This window comes from Pteropus vampyrus, unplaced genomic scaffold (genome assembly GCF_000151845.1).
Source record: "Pteropus vampyrus isolate Shadow unplaced genomic scaffold, Pvam_2.0 Scaffold116, whole genome shotgun sequence".
Taxonomy (NCBI): Eukaryota; Metazoa; Chordata; class Mammalia; order Chiroptera; family Pteropodidae; genus Pteropus; species Pteropus vampyrus.
In genome coordinates, this window is record NW_011888897.1 from 4,344,887 (window position 1) to 4,362,571 (window position 17,685).

General features: G+C 36.1%; 1 protein-coding gene, 1 non-coding gene and 1 pseudogene across 2 annotated transcripts in view; 1 reads left to right on the forward strand and 2 right to left on the reverse strand.

Moving 5' to 3' along the window:
• Nucleotides 1-16,627, reverse strand: part of CDK17 (cyclin dependent kinase 17) — an 80,170-nt gene extending 63,543 nt beyond the window's left edge. The window contains exon 1 of the mRNA XM_011365922.2: nt 16,025-16,627. The gene's annotated coding sequence lies outside the window, so the exon portion shown is untranslated. The remainder of the gene's footprint in view (nt 1-16,024) is intronic.
• On the forward strand, nt 4,260-4,378 carry LOC111743576 (annotated as a pseudogene).
• LOC111743565 lies at nt 5,721-5,823 on the reverse strand. Its single transcript, XR_002781783.1, has one exon. It is a non-coding gene; the product is annotated as a U6 spliceosomal RNA (small nuclear RNA).
• Nucleotides 16,628-17,685: the final 1,058 nt, after the last annotated feature.

The window sequence follows — 17,685 nt, forward strand, 5'->3', positions numbered from 1 at the left end:
AGTTCTGGTGCTCAACAGCTATACTGGGTGGGTGGGTGTCCCTCTCTGTCTCTGTCTCTGTCTCTCTCATTCCTCAGGGGAAAAATTCAATGTCAAACCCCTCACATCAAGAGAATGTGTTGTCTTTGTAGATGGGCCTAAGAATTAGATTTTTTATAAATAATTTTCAAGTTTATTATGATTCTGAATGGGCACAAGAACTGAAACCATCTGCACCCAGAGTTTACAATCTACATTAACATCACCATTCAGATGTCTTCAACAACATGACTTTACTATTCCAGGAAACTCTTGCCCAGGCCGATAAGAGTTGCAAATAACTTCATTGTTCATTTCAGGAACTTCCCCAAAACCCCATATAAACCAACATCAGACTATTCAACTTTTCAATAAATAGCAGCAAATGATTGTGCACTTTCCAATACTCTGAAAATCTCTCCTCAAAACCCTTGCCAAACCTAAACTATTATATCATGATCATGATTAATTCTAATCAGCTCCTGCACTGAAATACCTGCCTTAAAGACTCCAAATCCTCAATAAATGTCCCAATTTTGCTCTCCCTTTCCACTTTGCTATTCTTTTCACCCATACACATACACACATTCTTCACCCAGCAGATCCTACCAACTCTGGAAAGGTGGTACTCTCTTTTACTACCATGAGCAATAAACTCACTAAGTTATTTTTGGTAGTATTTTCCAGGAGCTAATATTCCATACTACTAGTTCCCCAAATGTGTTAAAATTCAATTCAGCAACACTAATTTTATCACAAGTAGGATAAGGAAAATATCGATACCTTTATAAAAGGTTATAAGAAATAAGAAATCATCACCCCACATTAGGCAGCACCTGCTGACACTACTGGTTTCAGTTTCTTCAGGAGTTAAAACAGCTAATTGGCCCACTAATTAAAATTCTAAATAATACCAAGCAAAGAGCTTACTAATATCAGAAGGGTCATTAAACCAGTAAGGAGTTCTAAAGAAGACAGGAGATAAATTACAGACAGGTTTACAATCTAAGCGGGAAACCTGGAGAAGGAAAAAAAATGAATATATAAATAACCTACAACACTAATAATCAATAGAAAAAAAAATACTGCTAAATATATTCTAATTGAATAGTGAAAAAAAAAATTAAAGGAATTTTCATTACTGTGAAATTATTTTTAAACCATAATTTGGAATTAAGACACAATGAAATGCTGAATACATTTTCCAGAAAGTTGAGATTTCTTATCCACCACGAATAAATACATAAACATTTCTTTTCCCACAAATCATTTAAAGCACCCATAAAGCCACAGGCCTGCTTACACCAGAGGAATTTGAAAGAAAAGGTTAAACATTTAAAATGCCTCAATGATTGGGAAGGAGGATTCAAATTTTTAAGATTTAACTGTAAAAAAGGAAACCACAAGTACTGGAAGAAAATATAAAAGAATTCCTTTATAACCTTGGAGTGGTGAAGACTTTTCTAACTATATTTCAAAATACAGAAATGTAAAAGAATATATTATACCACCATATAAAAAGTAATATTTCTGCATAAAAAATAATCTAAATATATATTATAATATATATGACATAAATATTATAATATATACATATTACAAAGGGCCTATGAAGAACTTCTGAAACCAAGAAGAAAATGACCAACAATCTAATAGAAAAATAAACAAAGAACATGAGAGTTCACAGAAGGTGGGGAATAAAAGTACAAATGCCCATTAAATATATGAAAAAATACTTAACGTCATTCATAATGAGAGAAATAACAATAGTCTGAGTTATACCAGTTCTCATCTATCAAAGTGGAAGAATTCCAAAAGTCAGACAACACATTCAGCTGGTCAGGCTATAGGAAAACAAGCTTCTCACATTCAGGTTGCAATACAAAACAGCAATTTGGCTATATCTACAGACTTACAGAAGCATCTATCTTTTTTAAATAAATGTTTTATTTTATAATAGTTTTAGATTTACAGAAAAATTGCAAAGAGAGTACAGTTACCCTATACCACACTCCTAGTTGCTGCTATTAAGTATGGTATATTAGTATGATATGTTTGTCACAATCAATGAACCAAAACTGATTATAATAAACTAAAGTCCATTCTTTAGATTACTTTAGTTTTTACCTAATGCTCTTTTTCTCTTCCAGAATCCCATCCAGTATACCACGTTATAGTATAATTGTGTCTTCTTAGTCTCGTCTTAACTATCAGTTTCTCAGACTTCCTGTTTCAGATGACCTTGATGCTTTGGAGTACTGTTTACGATTTTGTAGAATATCCCTCAATTGGGATTTGTCTAATGTTCTTCTCATTATTAGACTAGAGTTATGGTTTCTTGGGAAGAAGACTGTACAGGTGACGTGACATTCTTATCACTTCATACTATCAACATGATTTATAACTATTAAAGTTAACTCTTAGACTGCTCAGGCTGCTATAATGGAATACCTTAGACTGGATAGCTTATGAACAACAGAAATTTATTCCTGGCAGTTCCAAAGGCTGGGAAGTCTAAGATGAAGGCCCCTGCAGATTCCATGTCTGGTGAGAGCCCACTTCCTAATTTGAAGACTGCTATCTTTTTTCACTGAGTCCTCACATGGCAGAAGGGAGGAGAGAGCTCTCTGGGGTCTCTTATAAGGACACCAATCCCATTCATGAGGGCTCACCCTCATGTAGAAGCACCTCCCAAAGGTTCCACCTCTAAATACTATCAGACTGGGGATTAGGTTTCAAATTTTGGAGGGAAATAAACATTTGTTCTATAGGGTCAATAATACATATTTATGTTTATAGTATTTTGAATATATTTACAGTCTTTCTAATGTATATAAAAAGTATATCAAATAGTATAATATTTATGGCAGTAAACGTTGGTTAGATGGCTAATGTAGTATTTGTCAGGTTTCTCTTATGTCAAATTACCCTTTCCCTATTTTTCCTCTCCTTAAAAGGAGAGTTATGTCACACCTCCTTGAAAGCTGCATATCTACATAAATTATTTGGAATTATTCTGCACAGAAGATTTGTCTATTCTCCCCATTTATTTATATCAGTATGGATTCATGGATATTATATTCAAATTATAATCCAACACTATTTTATTTTGTTGCTCAAATTATTCTAGTATGAGCCATTGGAAGCTCTTTCAGTTGTCTCCTCTGTCCCTTTTATATACCTCAGTCTGTTTTTTGAGTACTTCCTTACTTTCCAGCATTATAAGATGCTCCAGGTTCACCTTATACATTACTTCCTGTCCCAGTCCTGGACTCAGCCATTTCTTCAAGAAGCCCCAGTTCCTTTTATGGGATAATGGTATTAGAAACTAAGATCTGGGCACTAGGTGTGCTCACTGCTACTTGGAGTGTCATTTCTTCAAGGCCCTCTCGGCTGTCAAAGCAAGGAAATATGTGTGTAAAGAAACACTTACAGATTGACCTAAAGACCTTTATTCTTAGAATATAAATCACCCACTTCATGCAAGTACAAAATGTTATATGCATGTTACTCATTTGACAATGTTTAATAGCAAAAGGTAGGAAATAACCCAAGTGCCCACACAGGACTGAGTGACTAAACTATCTTGTATCCATGGAAGTACTTTTCAGCTATTAAAAATAAAGGAAGATATTTATCTAGATTTGGAAAAATCTCCAAAATAAAATATACATTTATTTGTTTATATCTGCAAAGAAAACACTGAAAGAATACAGAGAAGAAATGTCTGCCTATAAAAAGTATGGGAAGAAAAACAGGAAGGAGAGAGCAAAGGAGAAAATGAGACTTTTCTGTGCATCTCTCTCCACGTACTTCTGAGTTTTTAATCATATTACCTACTCAAAAATTAAATTAAATTTTTCTTTTTTTAAATTTTCTTTCCCCTCTTTAGTTCCCACCCCTCTCCACTCCTGACCTACAGATATTGCCATCTCCCCTTAAGAACTGGATCTCTGAAGGCGGGGCATCTCCTCCCATGCGCTCATGGCGCCCCCATGGCCTGGCACATCCCCTTAAGTTTAATTTTTAAAAAGAATTTAAAATGCCTACAAAAGTGGAAAGATTTGAAAGGTTCAAATTAAGAAAGGGGGGAGATAATCATTCTGAAGAGTAAATATTATGAGACAAGATAACACTAACTTAATAATTTTATGCATCAAAAATTCTTTGCAATCTTTAGTAAAACGAAAGTACTTTAAGTCAAACTTAGTTAACTTTAAAGTACTAAAATGCACTATAGAGTCTACGGCCATGCCACCCTGAACAAGCCGGATCCCATCTGATCTCGGAAGCTAGGCAGGGTCGGGCCTGGTTAGTACTTGGATGGGAGAGCACCTAGGAATCCCAGGTGCTGTAGACGTAAAAAATAAAAAATAAAAAGTAAGGGATTGTAAGCTGATAAGGTCCTTGCAATCTATGAGGTCAACCAAGGGTTGCCTCACTTAAAAAAATATTTAAAAAAAAGAGCTAGAAAAAAAATAAAATGCGCTATAGCTGCTAAAATTAGCCTATTTCTAAAACCTGTATAATAACTGAATTACTATTAAATTGATAGTGTTGTATGACCACCTGCATTATTTGCAGAGGCACAATATTTCTATTCTTGATTGGTATGATAACATTCACAGTTAAATAAAAAGATCTATTATTTCTATTTGCTATAATTTTACTAGTTTTAACTCTTATTTCCTCCAACAAAATGGTAAAAGTAATTTCTAATATATGAAAACATGCCCTTGTTGGAAGATAATGGCAGAAGGTTTGCAACTTTTCCAAGTGCTACTAAGAGACAGTAAAATAAGTTTCATGTCTCTGAGGTGAATCAAACCATTTTTTTTTTTAGCATTCCCAATGTAGGAAAGCAATCCTTTGAGGCCACTTCTGAAACAATCAACATATTACAAAAGGCTGCCCATTCGACACTCAATAACACATTTGTAGCTGTTCATAAAACTCTTCCAATGGCTTCACTGTATAAAAGATATTACGCCTTAAAATGTTCAAAAACTCAATTTCATAGGTGAATAAAATCCAAACTCCTTACTGGTATACCTTTCATTTTGATCTCATTTCCTACCACTACCACCACAAGCAACCTCTATTACTCTATTTCTACTACAGAGAAATATTTAATAGGCTGGTGGAGAATAAAAATCATTTTAAAGAATATAAATCTTTTTTCATACATCCTTTCTACATATTTCTCTCCTATCCTCGGAAGTGTTTCTCTTCTTCATTCCTCTTGTTTTAAAGGTAATTATCTTTAGCATCACCTCCTCTGAGAAATCTACCTGACTAAATGTCACTCCTTCCTTCTCTTCAGGACAACTATTAAGTCCACTTTTGGTGATGAATGAATACAAAAATGGATAAAACCTATCATAAGTTCCCTAATTTTTACATGGTACAACCCGAACAACGAGTAAATATAAGTTTACCCTGATTCCTGATTCAACTCTTAGAGATGTGCTGACATATCTAAAGTTGAACTTTTACAGTAAAGAGACCAGTTTTGAAGAAAAAAAAAAAAGACATCTATTTCTACCTTCCTGTATGCTTGTCATTTGCAAAAGAATAAAAACACATACTATCAAAATTATGGAGAGAAAAAAATTGAGTGTCTTGCCATACTAGATACTAAGGTATATTATAAAGTAGTGATAATTAAAATAAGCTAGAGCTAATATAATAAATGGATCACCAAAACAAATTCTCTCTTCATGAATTTGTGTGTTATCCATGTACAGAGGTCATGCTAATCTTTGTATTACAATTTTTTTGTATATGTGCTGCCAAAGCAAGCACAGATTATCTCAAATTAATATATATAGCCTATATATATATCAATTTGACATCAAATGAAAACATCGTGAAATAATAAAAACAAGAAGTTGTCAGGTTCAAAGAATGATAACAGTCTCCTCAGCAATTTGAGGGAAAAATACAGAGAAAGAAAAAAAAAAAAATCCCAGCAAAGAAATTCAAATACAAGCAACGACATCTTTCGACAAATTATCAAAAGCAAATGCCTTAAATACTAGTATCACTAAAAACAGATGTGGCACATTACTAGTGGCACTGGTACAAAAGACTTTACCAGAAAAGGTTCATAGGCTTTGATCTGGGAATTCCACTTCTGTAGATCTACTCTAAAGAAATGTAAAATGATGGTAGGAAGCATGGTATGTCAGATGCTAGAGTTTGTCGCAGCAAAATTTAAAGTAGCGTAAAGTGAAAAGTAATAAATAATTATCAACCGCTATGAAATGGTTAACTTTTTTTGATAGTTTGATGCAACCAATGAAAATGATAACCATAAGAATTATTTGGTACCATAAAAATAAAAACTTTTTACATTATAAAAAATATTAAATTCTATATATGAAAAAAAGACAAAAGGAATATTTAAAGATAATAACCATTGCTAGGGAATTTAGATTATGGTCTGTTTTCTACATTATCATATTCTTATATTTTAAAATAATTTTTAAAACATAATAATTGAGACTATACAGATAGAAAACAGTAAGATACTGGTAATAAACTATTAAGGTAATTAAATGAGAAGGCCATTAAAGTGAAGTTGTTCTAACTTGGTAACCTTCATAAGCAAACCAAAACCCTAAGCCAATGCACTTGAATCTGAGAAAATAAAACTTAAGAACAACCAATCACAAACAGCTAATTAAATTTTCCCAAATAAGGCAACTGCTTAAGCTATAGCCAATCAAATAATTTCCTTGCTTTGCTTCCACATCTTCTCTATAAACAACCCCCACCCCCACCCTGGCTCCTATTGGTGAACCACTCTTAACAATCTTTGGTTTGGCAATGACTGACTGAAATTGATGTATGCTCAAATAAACTTGAAATTTCTAATGTGCTTCAGTTTATCTTTCAACAAAACAAACTAAAAAAGCAGGACCAAAGCATTCACTAAAGGGATAAAAAATAAATAATTGGAACAGAAGACTTTTATATATAAACTTAAGAAAACTCCCCAAAACATAACAAAACAAAAAATTCAAAATTGAATAAAATGGGAGACAAAATAAGATGGAATGATGGAAAGTTTTCATTATTTACTTTTACTTTAAATTTAATTTATATGAGTGGTTCCTCCCCTTAACAGTATGCTTAGAACTACTGGTATACCTTTCATTTTGATCTCCATGGAGTAGTTCTAAAACCCAAGAATTGCCTAATTAAAATCTCAGAGATTCCAGTTCAGTTGTTCTGGGACAGAGCTTGAGATTTTAGATACACACACTTACACACACACTCACACACATCTACCTTTTTTTTTTTTTAATCACCAAGAGTACTTCTGAAGTTCAGGTTAAGGCCACTGACTAGAAGAATATAAGATAAAAAACGAAAATATAAGATAATGAGTAGTAAGCATTCAAGCAAATTTTATAACAAAAGATGAAATGAGAAACCAGTCTCTTCTTTTAGTGAATGTTATATGGACTATTATTCTGACTTCAGAAAACCTGAGTCATATACAAAAGTATTAAACAAGGAAAGCAAATACAGTCTCAACCGTTAAGATGTCAAACAAGTGGTACAACACAGATCTGAAGAAGGGGAACAGACAGGACAAACACAAGAAAAATTTGGTTGGCCCTATGTTGAAAAGCATATCAATGTGCTCATTAGGAAGATTATGATAGCTTTGTTTCTAATTGGTTATTAGAAGAAACAATGAATATCCAACATCATTTAGTCCACTAGTCTATACTATCCCTCTCCCTCCTTTATACCTAAAAGATGAAACATACAACCATCCATTAATAACACTAACTCACTAAAATGTTGACACTCAGATTCCATGAGAATGGGAAGCATATTAGAAAATCTAGGAAGTATGTATAGTTTTAAAGGCCAGAGAGATGATTTTAATTCAATTGTCCCCGTGAATCACTTATTTAGACATTCATCAACCTGAAGGAATCAATCAGCTTAACAATTTTAGTACCATTACCAACAGTTCTTCCCTTTACATTAAAGAGTACAAACAAAAATAATTGCTTACTCTGAGTGCTAAGTTCAAGGTACTCAGCAAAGTGCTTTATACATATCATTTCATTTAATTCCCACTTCATCTATTCTAGCATTTCAAAATTTTATAGAAGAAACTGACTCTGAAGAGTTTAATTAGCTCAAGAGCACATGGTTCTCATTTGTTACAGAAGTGGTCTTTATGGGGGGAAAATAAAAGTAACCAATCCTAAACTTTATACAATAGAAATGAGAGTTGCATATTTTTTTTGAAATCAATTGTACCTAAAAAGAAAAAAAAAAATGTCAACCATTTCTTCTTGGGGAAAAAAGGGATCAGGAGAAAATAGAAATGTAAATAATATTTGGAGAAGGTGGAAGGGCAAAAATCCATGCTCATGAATAAAAATTACTGCAACATGCAATGCTGACTCCACTGTTCCTGAAGTGGTAAAATGTGGGTAAATAAAATATAATCTTGAAAATTTAACTAATATAAATATTTTTTTATGTTTTAATACCATATAAGTCGAGAAATATGAAAAAAGCACCAAATTTCACAAATTATAAAAATTCATTTTTAAATGTCACATCTCAAATAAGATGTTATCAAGGCATATCTGATTTCTAAAATAAACCTAGTTCTTGTGATACACATACTATAACAGAGGTATAATTTAAAACTCAATTAAGAAACCTCAATAAAATGTCTTTAATTTTAAAAGGAAGCCATATAAAACAGTTTTTATTTAATTTCAGTAATCCCAATGAAAACAAAGCTCCTGGTCAACTGTATACATAAACTATCAAGGTAAGAGGAATGCGCTGTTTCACCCATTTGAGTGTAATTCTGTACTTCAGTAAATGCATTTAAGCCTAGTACAATAGAGCTAAAGAGATGGATTTCATTAAGGATAAAATTTTATCACTTAAACCAAATTTGACTCTTGATATTGACTAATGTTTTGAGATCTCTGAAAGTAGTGTTTTATTTACACATAGATTTGTAATTTTATATTTCCAATTTATCTAAACTATAAAGTTAGTATAATTCACATGTAATTAAAATGGAGCAATAATGCCAAGTTAATCACCCCTCCAAGTTGGCCTACAAACTGCTTCCAGATTACTCTCACACAAATACTGCCTATAAATAGCTCCAATACTCAAAACTTTTGATGGTTCGTTATTATCTATTGTATTAAAATTAACTCTTAGCTTTTTCTAGGTCATGACTAATCTGATCCTAATTTACTAATCCAGTGTTGTTTCTCGTAATCTCATCAATTCGTACACTCAATTAAACAATAAAAAAATTGAGAGGAATACCAAAATTTATAAAGTATGGTCCCTCTGAAGCACAAGCCAGCCAAGATGGAAGAGATTTGTAAATAATTATAATGCAATGTATTCAGTACTATAGTAGATATAAATACGATAGCAGAATCACCGTAACTCTGCCAGAATGGATCAAAGAAGACTTCAGAGGAAATGACATTTCCTCAAAAATGAGAATTTCTCTCCAAGTGTCACAGCACTCTAATATCAACACAACAGTTTCCTCATCTTTGTATACTAGCACTGACCGTAGTGCAAGTGCAGAACAGGCAGGGTACTTCAGACATGGATGAATGGATGGATATCCGGAAGGAATGAAGGGAGAGAAGGAAGGTGGGAGGGAGACAGGGTTGACAGAGGGATAAAAAGACAGACACATATATAAAGAAAGGATGAATAATTTTTAGATTAAAATGGGGGCAAAATTGGTAGTAGTAATTAGAATAATTAGATGGAATGCCTCAGATGAGGCATTCCAAAACTCTAATATATGAAAATGACAACAGGAAAAGATAAACCTAAAAGACATTTAGAAAATAAAATTAACAAGATTTGGTGTAACTGACTGGACTAAGGGGAGGGGAATACAGTAGAAAAACATAAGAAACTGCAAAATGTTTCAGCGTAAGTGACTAGGCTGGTGGTGGTTCATTCCCTGTGACTGGAAATGGAGCTAGGAATAATGAAAGAGTTCAGCTCAGGTACGGAAGCGCTAAGAAGCAACATCTGGGAAGTAGCTAGAGAGGAACTCAGAAAAAGGTCTGGATTAGAAATAAAGATGAGATCATTAGCATTTAGGTGATAGGAACAAAGCACAAAATATGAATGAGACTGTCCAAGGAACATGTAAGACATAAGAAGAGAGCCCAGCACAGAATATTACAGACAACCAATATTGCTATTATTTCACTGTTACAATATCTCATTAGATTATATTTTTATAATATGTACGATGGCTAACACAATGCCGAGGACACGACGAATGCTTTAAAACTACTTACTTACATCCCTGAATTAACTGGAAAATCAAATTCATTAAGTAAAATAAAGCCGTAAAGGATCATTTCTTAAAAATAATTCAATAAAGGGCTAATGTCTGCTTAAGAAATCCAAAATTTACTTCAAAAGCCAATGAAAAGCTCTCTTCCCACCAGAAAAAGCAGTACAACTTAGAAATTAAAATATTAAAATATGTAATTGTTATACTTCAAAAAAGTCTATTTTAAAATATACATACTAACTAATTTAAAGAATAATGCTTTAAATTTGGAGTGTTAAAAAGAGCCTCAATGTTGTTACCTAATAATTTTCCACAAATATTATCAATTTTACCAATGTTTATGTTATTTAACATTTACATTAATAACAAATATTAACCATCAGTAAGAATAGCAGTATTACATATATCATTTAAAAACAAAATGAGTTAACCTAGAATATAGTGAAAGAAAAATTATTCTTGGGTTCTTTTTCCATTTTTTACAAATACGCATACAAAATTTAGACTATTCTTGAGAGCATTTAGACTAACGAGAACGTAAACAGAAACAAGAATGTACTAGTAAAAAGTTGACAAACTTTTTAAAATTTTTACAGCAACAAAAAAACAAGTCTTTCATTGTTTTTCACTTTAATGGACTTCTATCAAGTCAAGTCAATAAAATTTCCTGTTCTTTAAATATGAACAGGAGATAAAATATATATCAACAATACTAATTTGCAATTTTCATATCATAAGGGTCGGTCTTCAATATAAAAAGTTACAACCAAAAATTTACCTTCTGGTCTGATATTTCCATTTTTCAGTAGTATGTAGCCACATATAAATAAAAACACCAGATCAAAATTTACACTTTACTTGGTTAAAATAAGCAATACCAAAACCAAAAACCAACAGGCAATTACACCAGTGTATATATAGATATAGTCTATATCTATATATACTATATATATACACATACATATGTATATATATATATATATAGTATATATAGATATAAAACTTATCTACTTTAAGCAAAATTTTCAACCAATACTGAAACAACCTACAGAGCATGCATGTGGGCTGTCTTCCCTTTTATGGCATATGCTCAAATAAAGCAAACTAATTTTAACACATGAAAAATCAAAATAAATAAGCAAACAAATAAGTAAAAATGAAAGTAAATATACTTGTATCACAAGGCCAAGTATATATACATATGTATATTTTTTGCTCTTCGGCACCCATATTCATTTTACTTTATGCCTAAAGAACTCTAATTGATAAATCCATGATTAAAAATAAATTTACAAGTATTTTAAACCTTCTTAGCATCTTAATTTTAATTCAGCTATAAATGTCCTCCCTAATACATTTTGTATTTTTTATGAAATAAAACTAATTCAATGAAATTTGAATCTAATTTTGACGAACTTTTTAATTTACCACTTTTTAGACACTCAACACTGACTTTTTAACATCACAAACCCATGGAGACAGTGTAACGTAGTGGTTTGAATGCCTAAATAGCAATTTTCACCCTAGAGGTAGGACCCTGGAGATAATTACTTAACCTAAGGCCTCTGTTTCCTCATTTGAAAAACAGGCACAATATCTACAGGATAGACTTATTGTGAAGATTTAACAAGTCAACACTTGGCATATACCTAGCAAAATAGGTATTAAGTTTAATTTCTTCCACATAGTTTTTATCAAAATATATTATAACAAGAAGCCTTAGAGAAGCAAGATAATTTTCTCTCATCCCAATATACCATGGATCTGTAAATCTACCATCTCGAATACAGTATTCAACACTTCTCTGGTGGTCTAGTGGCTAGAATTCAGCGCTCTCTCCCTCATATACAGTATTCAGTATCATATGTTACTGCAGAACATATTTATAGTAGCACCCCACCTATTAGATTTACTGGTAGATGTCTACTGATTTTCCAATTTGGCCAACAGAGAGAGGAAAACATTCTAGGAAAGGTAAGCTACACTTAGATGTATTCAGAACATTTTTCTGGCCTTTGGCAATTCCTCTTTCCAATTTTGCAAATATCAAAGTAATTACCAAGTAAAAAGCCTGGTAACAAAATAAATGACAAAGAATCCACTAAGGACAGTAAGAATTCTTGACTTAATATTGTAAATGTTTCATAGAATTTTTTTAAAAAAAAACTAGTTTAATAGGTCCTCTTCCCACCAGTTCAAAGAAATTACCAACATTATAGGTTGAAGGCTAGAAGCTATACTAGGTTTTTCTATTGTAGGCAGTTTTTACCTCACAAAAACTAAGAAAAGCTCATTTTTAAATGTCATAACCTATTTTTTATCTTCATTTAAAATGCAAAATGCCATAATCAGTTTATAAAATGCCCTTTAAATAACTCTTTCCTACGTAAAAATGTAAGCAAAAATGTCATTCGAAATTCAGAGATCATAAAATTATTCTTCCTTCACATAGGAAAGGAGGCAAATTTTTAAATCAATAAAATACTCTAAAGAATATGTTTATAAGCTGGATTTGACATATAGTTTTTTACAACACAACAATAAATTCATTAAGTAATTATCCACCGTGGAAGTACAAAAGCTATATGAAAGAATGCCATGACATGATGCTGTAATTTTTGCACACTAGAGAACAGTAATAACGATTCAAAATGTAATGCCTTATAAATATTCAGCACTGCTTGACAATAACGAGGAAAATACAAAGGCAAAAATTTTGTGTTCACAGATTTTTTTTTAATATTAAGGGACATCACCATCTTCACTACTGAGTATCTATCTCAGGTGCCATAATAGCTTCCATTGTTCACAATGAAATATCTGCAGTTTTTTAGTTCTATTTCACTAGTAAAAGGAAAGGAGGTAAATATTGCTGAGGGGAAAAAAAACAAAAACCTTGCCAAAATAAAGTATTTTATAGGCTATCTCTTTCCACTGTAATTGTAGGAGTGAACCAATATTGAAAACTAAAGATCAACATATACATTAAAATCTGCTTGGTTAACACAGCTATTCTGTGCTACAGAGAAAATAAAATTTAATTTTTCTATTTTTCATAAAATCAATGATTTATTAGAATGAGATTACTGGAATACAAAGCTACCATACATTGAATCAATTCTTCCAACTTCATCTTTCCATACTACCAGCTCTCTTTTCCCGCTGGTAACCAGAGTACATTTGGCAAGCTGCACTATTTCAAATACCTAACACTAAAAGTTACTTTTTTGGGCCTGAATCTAAAGCTGAGAATTACACATTTTATAGAAGCTTCTTTTAGTAATAGGCAAATTAGGATATTAACAAGACTTTAATTCTTCATATATTTTTTCTGATTATAAAAGTAATGTGAAAATTTGAGAAATAAAGAATATATATTTTTATTCGCCCATAATTCACACCACCCAGAAATCTTTGTTAACTTTTTGGTAGATTTCCTTCCAGTGAGAATTAAATTTTGCTTATCTAATTAGACACTAATAAATATGCAGAAAAAAGTCAAGGTATCTTCAATACGGTCTTTTGATAAATGTTATAAAAACATCAATTATTAATATGACCTGTTAATTTCACAAAGACATTCAAAATATGTTAAGTGGTAAGGGGGGAGAGGAGGAATAAGGTAGGAAGTCTCAGAATTTAGAGATTGGTTCCTAAAGGGAAATCTCTTTGACAGTTTTTACAGTGTCCACATTTTAATGGTAGCAAGCAACAAAGTATGACTGTTCTTACACAACAATATCAACAGTAACATCCCAATATCAAATAGGCTTTACTTTTATTTTCTTCCATTCGTATTTCAATGTTTGTATATTCACTGTAAAAAAATGACATATTTGCATAGTACTTCTAAAATAGCTAAAATTCAAAGGCTCGGCTATTTTCTTTGAAGTCCACCATGTAAATTGTTAGTGTTTCTGGCCTATGAGATAGTTTACCAGATAAAAGGAGAGCACTTTTTATATTCCAATATTCTCTGTTATAACACAAAACCAGGAATATTCCTTAATACTGCCACTTTTTTTCTTTTGTTCCAACTGTTTATGGAACACTGTTAGAATTACAGACGTTAGAATTACAAAGACTAAAATAATTTCAACCAAACAACATCCTAACATTTAATAAGCTAGTGAGTCTCATAAAAGAACAAAATCAATGACATTACGACTAGCTAATTTTTTTCTTAAAATTTGGTTAAACCTCTAGCTTCAAGGGAGGATTTCCTCTACTCAAGGCATTAATCTCTTAAGATCCCATTCATTTTCTTCTGCCCAATGGTTAACAAAATAAGTCTAAAATATAGTAATTCAGATTTGTTACTCTGATCTTACACAAGCGCCTCTTCAAAGAAATCCTTCAAGAAATAGGCAAAGTTTAAGGAAAGAATTGTCTGTCTTTAAGTCAAGCACTTCCTGATAAGTGACAGGAGGTCTAGCTGCTAGGAATACACACTTTGCTGACCCTAGAAATGGACAAAACTCCAAACAAAATTGGTCACTTTTGTATCTAGAAAATTAATATGGCTAACTAAAGAAGGTGATAAGCCACGATCAACGACGTGTCTTTGGTTGACATATTAACGTAAAGGACGAGAGCCACAGATTTCAGCTAAATGGTTTTGCCCTTTTTGAAGAAGAAAAGCTAATTGTTAATGGCCACGTGACATTACAAGATCCCAGAAAGGAAGGGGTGGGAGGAAGAGAGAAGAGTTCAAGGCAGTTCAGGGTCAGAACAAGCTCAGGCATCCTGTCATTAGCAAACGTTCTCCAAGCTGAAGACAAAATACTGCTTACCCGAAAAGGAGTGGGTGAAAAGTAGGGGAAGAACTAGGGGAAAACCACAGGAGAGCCAATGTGGCAGCGAGGTGATGAGAGGGAGGCAATCTGGAGCTATCCAGCTGAGTTGGGGAGCAAAAGCATTGGGCACAAAAACGCTGAGAAAAGCGACGGCGACGGAGACAATACTTGGCAGCCCCCCATTTCCCCCCTCCCCCTCGGTTCCTTGGGTTTCCCACATTCCCTCCACCTCTGCTGTTGACCAACACCCGGGTGTGACCCGCCAGCGGGAGGTTGCCCTGATCTTTGTCTCGGCCCACGCCCCACGCGAGGGCTGCTCCTCCCCCTCCTGCTCGGCGCTCCCCACCCGCGCACACCCCCGGCGTCTCCAAGGAGCTAGAAGCGCCGCGGTCGCCGCCCCCTTGCCCACCTCCCACGGACCTTTCCCCTCCGAGCTTCGCTGCCCGCGCCTGCAGTTCCACCCCCGCTGAGAGACCTTTGTGTCTCGGGGGACTTTCAGCCTCTTCCCCTTCCTCGGCCCCGAGGGAGACCGGCCTTTCCCCGGAGACCAAAACGGCAGCGAGCACCGGAGGCGGCGGCGGCGGCGGCGGCTGGAGGCGCCTCCCGCGAAGGAGCCCGACGGACGCCCACACCCCATCCCATCCCCGGAAATGCCCCGATGCCCTGAGGTCCTTGCTGAACCCGAGGGGCGACAGGCACACGCTTAGCCCCCGGCGCCGCGTATCCCTCTCTGAACTTCCCGGCCGGGCCCGAGCCTCCAGCGCTCCAGCCCGCTGCCCGCCCCGACCCTCCATCCCGAACACCCTCCCCGCCTGGGGCTGGCCGGGCGGCAGGGAAAGCCTCGCGCCCACGCCTGCCGCCAACTCACCAGCAAGTGCGGGGGCCGCGTCCCGCGGCGAGGCGAGGCGCGGGGGGTAAAGCGGCTCCGCCGACGCCCGCGGCGACCGGATGCAAGTCCGGGTCCCAGCAGCTGGCAGACCCGAGGCGCCTCCGAGGCACAGGCCTCCGCCGCCGCAGCCGCCTTCCGGCTCTCGCCGAGGGTCCGGAGCCTCCGGGAGGGGCCGCGGGTCCCTCACGCGTTGCCAAGACCCCCGGTCAACATGGCTCCCGGGCCGCCGAGCCGCGCGGGCGGCCCACTAATCCCCTCGGAGGAGCCGGGGCGGGAGAGAGGCGCCGACGCCCGGCTGAGGCGGCCCCGCCGAACGCGGGCTCCTTCTCCGGCGCCGGACCGTGAGGAGCTGCGGAGACCACTGGCGGCCGCTTTCGCTCGCTGCGTGTGCGTCGCTTTCTCACTCGGCGGCTGCAGACTGACGCCTCCGCCTGTTCCCCGGAGGAGAGCGAGCGAGCGAGCGAGCGAGCGAGCGAGCGAGAAAAAAGACTTATTGAAACGATCCAACCAGCAGCGGCGGCGAAAAGCAACCGGCCACCGGAGCTTTCCCCACCCCCGCCTGAGCTGCTCGCTGGGGGCAGCGCGACCCCTGCCGGCGGCGGCGGAGGGGGCGGGGCCGGCGGGCCAGGGGCGGGGCCTGGAGGGCGGGGTATCCCCGGGAAACCCCCGGCCCGGAGGAGAGGGCCTGGGTCCATCGTGCCTGCTTTCACAAGCGGTGGGAGGTGGGTGGGAGGCGTGAGAAGACCCAGCAAGAGTGAGAAGCTTAGGCACTGTCTGTCACAGCGACTTGGGAAGAAATTATTTGAATAATTCAGCCCCTTCATCTGCGTCCCACCCACCCCCAGCAAAACAAAACTCTTACTTAAATTGTCCTAGTAGTTATGTAATTAAGATACCAATGCCACAGTTCACTGGTTTTCTAGAGGGTTGATGTCAAAGGACCCACTCTTGAGTATGTTGATTGCTGCAACTTTTCTCCTTTATTACGTGTGGATGGTGGGTACCAGTGCAGCCGTCATTCCTGAATGCAGCACTTATTCATTTAAACTACAAATTTCTTTATATTCTTGGCAATATACCGGGTGCTCAAAGGACTGAGAGTCTAGCTGGGATGAAAGTTACTCAATAAACAATTATAAAACTCTGAACTTTATGAGAAGGGAAATAAGGGTGCTATGAGAACAGAGAGGAAATACTGTTACAGTTGCACAGGTTTTGCTTTCTTGAAGGAGGAGGGCTGCAAAGAGGTTGGCCCAGTTTCTGTAAATGTTTTTACTTTCTTCTTTTCCAGAGGCTAAAAGCTGTTCAGGGATGAACAGACGAGTGAAAGTGAAGACAAACTGAAGTAATACTGACCCACTTTTTTCCACTAATAAGAATAAAAACATAAAGTAAAAACAAACATAAACGTCCAGAGGGAGATAATGAGAAGACTGAAAAGAAGAGAATGGGGACCGGATGTAGACAACCTAAACAGAAAAAAAATTTTTTTTAACCACATAAAAGGCCTGGTGAAGTGAGATATAAATATTTTTCCATTTTAATACCAGGAAATAGACATAATAAATTTTTAATGCAACTTCAAATCACATTATGTTCTAAAGACATGACAATTATATCCTTGGATTCCTGGATGAATC